A 6000-nucleotide genomic window follows, 5' to 3' on the forward strand; every position below is an offset into this window, starting at 1 on the left:
TCTCATCCAGCTCAAAGTAAGGCTTAGTTTGAGGATGTTTTATAACAGACCTGTTCAGGACCCTTGAGGAAGCAGAGCAAACAGTAAGAAGCACTAGCTTATTTCTCTCAGTATAAAGCAGGTCATTATCAGAAGTTTAACTCACTGAAATTGGATTAAGGTTTTGTGCCTTAGGTATGTTCATTTTTCAGAGTATGGGGACATGAAATTAAAACTTGACTTGTATACTGACAAAAAAATAAGATTAAAACTATAAACATAAATTTCCTCCTTTTGTATCAGCATCTAAAGCTGGTGAGAAACCAACATTGTGTAAGGATTTAATCTTAAAGCTGCTAACATAGTAAATTATTCCTTATGAAGGTCCAGTCATTTTGAAAAATAATTGAAGAGTATAGGACACAGTTCAGAGGCAGTCCACTGAAGAATAATGTACAGGATTTAAAAGTCATATTTATACTGGTTTGTTTTTCAGAAGCTATTTTATCAATTTTTTGTTTGGGTTTTTTTTGTGAAGATGTGTACATTGACTTTCAGATAAATAAAACTGGTTATTTTAAGTGTAATGCCAAAGTGAGTAATAGAGATACATTTGCTTTCGGAAATATACTTGTAGTTTTGAGTGTTGTTTTTTTAAATGAATATCATCTGTTCTCTCAAATACATAATTAACTGTCTGTAAAATCAAAGTAAATATATATTATTACCCACAGGGAGAGAGAGAGAAAGACTATTTATTCAACAATGATATTAATCGCTTTCAAATACCTGTAACTCCTAGCTGTGATTTTACGTTTATTGACAATCAGATTTCTCCAGTGTACTATAATGGACTTGTCATGAGCTCAGTGGATTATGACTAATGCTTTAGTAATAAAACATTTAATACTAACCGCTACATACAAGTGGCCACAAGACTTATCTATGCTATAGTTTTTCACATGTGATCTGATCCATACCTTGGCTGTATTGGATTCAACTACTTTTCAAGAAATTTGAGTTATTACAAAAAACTGAGTTGCACTGTGAAAATGACAAACTGTTGGTCTATTTATTCCTATTTTCATTCAAATAAGTTTGGTGAATTCAACAGGGTTACTTCTCGGTCTTTATGACTGTTATTTTTGGTATATGGATAGAACAAAAGTCTCCAATACCTGCTGTTTCAGTTACAATCACTCACTTGAGAGCAAATTAAGTGGGGAACTTGATTTTGATAATTACTAATCATGCCAATTGATCAAGATAAGCCTATTGACAATTCAATAAAACTGATACCAGTTTATTCAATAAAAGTCAGATACCACCTCAGATACTTGAGGTGGCCAGTACCTCTGGTACCCAAATATCTCATATAGTGCATGTTCCGACACATGCTCTTAGACAGATTTGATGATGAAAACCATGTGTATGCACAAAAATGGAGAACACTTTACGTTCATAGCTCTCCCTCCCCTTGCACAGACATGTCAAACAGATGATGAATTTTGTATGCAATTAATTGATAGATGTTGACCAAGTCAATATGACTAAAAGCAACATTCTGCTTCCCTATCATTGTAGTTGAAGTAAATTTTTAGCTGTCTTGCAAACTAAAAATCCCAAAGAGAAAGATTCAGAGATATTCTGAAAAGTACTTCCTCTCCAATGCAGCTTTGCATGAGCATTTTCAATATGAATTAAAAGTCTGCGTTCATCAGTGTTAGGCTTTGGGATTCTTCATATGTGACAAGGGAATTATCAGAAATTATTTGTTTTGCATCCCTTTTGCTGCAGTAATGCAAACAACCTAACAATGCTTAGGAAGCTAGGAAGTGGGTTGCTGCCTCTTAGGCCAGTAAATATTGTTTTGGAGATTTACTTGAAAAATGAAAGTACCTTCCAGATGCTTGGATTGTTTAAATGTTATAGGTTCTTCTGGAACTAAAGGATATTGTAGGGTTCTTCATGAAAGTGAGAGGAAAGTTAACTAGGGAATTCCTAAATATTGTTTGGTTGTTTTCTCAGCTAGATTTTAATTCATGTCAGGATATCTGGATGTTGAAAGAATCCAGAACTGAATCACTGGCCGTTCTGTCACCTGAAATTTCTCTGGTGCAACCTGCAATTAATTTGATGGAACAACTGAAGTCAGAATAAGATAATTCCACGTAGGAGAACTTAGTGAGGGCAGAACTGTCTTACAAATCTCAGTCTGTGCAGTGTCATAGTTCAAAACAACCCAAGCAAACAAATACTTCAGACACAATTCCAGATATGCTTGTAACTGAGCTTTTTGAGAACAAGAGACTGAAAGCTGTTTTCTGACGCCAGCTTGCAAAAAATAATATATTTCCAAAGTTATAATTTTAGTTACTGTATTCCGTAATGATTAGATATTAGTATGTTACAAACTCCCTGCATTTTGACTGAATTTTCATGCATTACTCAGTATTAGCTAATTTTCAAAAAATAATTTTCCATTTCTTCTGTGTCTGATGTAAAGTGCCAAAAAAATGCTCAATGCAACAAAACTTTGAGTTATACCACACAATTTTACAAGCTGGCAATGTTGTTAGCTATTATACCCTTTCTTAGAAGAAGCGTTGAAATGAAAGATTGTCAAGAACCCTCTCTATTGAGACACCGTTTACACAGCACTATTGTGGAATTCAGCTTCAAAAGAAGACAGAAAAATCAATTCACACACTACAGTTCAGCTAAAAAAATCAGAGCTTTATGTCTCTTGAAATGTCAAGGAATAAAAATTAAATTTCATGTAATAAAGAACATGGAGAAAAAAAATACTAGTACCTACTGAGAGTAAGTTCACTGACTCTTACAGGCATTCCTTTTATAACGTTATGAGCCACTAAGGCACATGTAAAACGGTACATGTTGGTAAGATAAATGATGCATCTTTTGAAGGGCTAGTGAGGTAAACAACTTGTTATTAGTAGTGTTGCCATAACTGTCCTAAGGAATCTCACTGTGTCCAACAATGTTAGGTGAAACTACTTGAATTAGGATAACTGAGCTGCAACTTACCTTTGCCTGTGTCACCTATAGGTGAACATTTTTTCTGTAGGTTGTTTTCTTTTTGTTTTGTTCAGGATGTGTATGTGTGTGAGAGAGATTATTTTTGAGGTCTGAGTTTGGGGGTTACCTTTGATTTGTTTTTTCAGCTTTTTTCAGCTTATAGGAAAATGTATGCTTAAGTGGAATGTTTTCTGATTTTGTCTTGTAGAACTTAACCTCGCAAGGTACTCACATCTCCTGATGAGAGCTAGGGTGCATAACGAAAGTATCTTTTTCATCTAAATTTCATTTCATTAGCATGGGTTATCAGTTTTGTCTTCTTAAACAAGTATTTGTAATTCCTATCCAGCCAGTGAAGTAAAATCTGCCAGCAGAGATGATCTAGTCCATCTAATTTAGGCAGCTGCCTCTCCCTCTATTGGATGCTCTGAGCCTTTGTTGTAAGGTATGTAACTTCATATATACTTGGTTGCCCAACCACTTTTGTTAATCAGTTTAATTATTTATACTATAACAATAATGCTTGTATTATATAATGGATTTATGATAATTTCAATTTAATTGCAGTTTTATATTAATATCTATGTAGCTTATATAGCTCACTTGAGCATTTTCATGGTGTTTTATTTTCTTGAGAAGATTCTATTATGTAAATGTCTTCTTATCCCAATTAACAGCCCATTCTTGTTTGATGTGGAGGGCAATTATATGGTGTTAAATTAACTTTAATAAAATCAAATATCAATTTTTCCTCGCATCCATCTGTATATCTACGTAATTAAAATGTCATGTAATTTTTCTGGAGGATAAAGAAGAAATAGCCTATTTCAGTGTACTGGAATTTTAAGTAAATATGTATATCAGATGGTGCATTCAATAACAATAGGATTATCATCTTCCATACTGTGTTGCAGAAAGTCTTTCATTAGCAGCTTAAGGAATAGAGTTTTTCTGAAAGGGCTATGGAAAATTGTAATCTGCTCCAAGACACCTTAGCGCTAATTAATTCATAAGGCGTAATTCATGACCATGTTCGTGTTTACTGGGGGATTTCAATATGTTCCTTGCCTCCTCCTAGCTACCTTTTAATGGTTTGGTTCTTCTAAATGGGACAAATGTAAATTCAGTCCTTCTAATGGATATTGAACATAAGACTGATCCAGAACCTTTCTTCTCGACATTTCTAAGAGTTACATATCATGAAAGTAATGTAAATTAAACATATTTTTATTTAGAAGCATTTAATTCTTTTAAAAAGTGAAGGAGATGAGAAAAGACAGCAAATGTCAATGGATAAAAATTATAACTGTTCATTATGTTTAATTTCGCTATAGCTTGCTTAGCATTCTGAGATACAAAAATCAAAAATCAAAAAGTAATTTTGAATTGGAATATTAAATTGTGTTTTTCTGAAAAAAAAATGTTATGTAATAATAAAATAAGGTCCCTTCCTTTCCCTGCAACCTCATGGAAGCAGAAGGTCAAGTTCAGTTATGATGTAACTACTGATTTCCATTACTTCTGTTCTACTAAAAGAGAAACAAGTTTCCTCTAAAGAACTTTCCAGAAGGTTAAAAAAGAAGTAGATCTAGAGAAGTTTGTTTGTTTGTTTGTTTCCAAAAATGTACTAATAAATTAATTATGAGATGTCAAAATTAGCTTATAGGCAGTTTTTCCATTTTCCGACTGAAAGTCAAGTAATTGCTCTGGTAGCCGCTTCTAATCCAGAAAGGCATCCCTTACTGTCAAGCCTAACCTTTCAGAAATCAAACTGCCTAACTTTCAGCTGCTTTCTGATTCAATTAGATTCTGCTTCAATTCAAGGAACAATTTTTTAATGAATAAAATGTCATTAAAGAAGATAACCAAGCTAATGGACTCTACCTAGTGATGCTTGCATTAATATGCCAGGCAGGTTAGAGACAGTACTAATGATGGGAAGGTAAACAAAATTAGGGCTATGGAATGGTTCAAAATTAAGCCAACCATGGGATAAGAAATCTTTCAGCCTATTTTCTTTTGTTTTGAACAAAGTGATTTGTATCTCTCCTGAACAAAAGCACAATAAGCATGTACCAGCTGAGAAACCTGGTAGCGTTTTAACAGCAGTTTTCCACGAGTGCATATGACTCCAAAAGATGACAAAATAAAGGTAACAGAATAAAAAATACTAATTTAACATGTTATTTCTGTATCTTTGTCCTAATTTTCTTTCAAAACTCGATACTTATTTGCTTCTAATAAAAAGAAATTAGATGAAAGGGCTGGCTGCAACATGAAATCTTTCTATCTTGATTATTAACATAGGCATTACTAAGAAATCAAAGTGAAGTATTATTACTTTTAAAAGTCCTAAAAATCACTAATCTGTAAGCATATGGGAACAGATCATGCACATTCTTAACCTAGAGTAAGCATGATGTAAAATATATGTGCTCAATCAAAAAGATTTAAGTTAAGGTAATTCAGCCTTAATTTGAAAAAGTATGAAAACACATATAAAGTTACTCTCAGTTCCTAACCAGAGAACTGACAAAAAAGCATAATTAATGAGATTATTTGTTTAGTGTAATCTTTAAGCATATTAGATTTAAATAAAAAATCAGACATATAAAAATAAAAGATTCAATAGAGCAATTGTCTGTGTTTGACATCTCTCATAACATGATCCGTAGAACTTTATGCAAAATACTGATTTCATAAAGTTTTGCTGAACTATTATTTTGGCAGCACATTTACCAAAATTAGCTCTAAAGTCATGAACACCACAGCTTTCACTTTTCTCACCAGTGTGGGCATCCATGCCGGGAATCTGGCCACAACTGGCAATCTGAAAATGATACATTAGTATTCCTAATAAATGCAAAATGGTCTAGCTTTCTCTTAGGCCTGCTTCTCTTCCTTCTTTTGGCATCAGTAATTTGAAAAGAGTTAGTGAAAGTAAAATGGGTACCACCTATTTTATACCAATTTTCAAAAATT

This window comes from Falco peregrinus, chromosome 7 (assembly GCF_023634155.1).
Source record: "Falco peregrinus isolate bFalPer1 chromosome 7, bFalPer1.pri, whole genome shotgun sequence".
NCBI classification, from domain to species: Eukaryota; Metazoa; Chordata; class Aves; order Falconiformes; family Falconidae; genus Falco; species Falco peregrinus.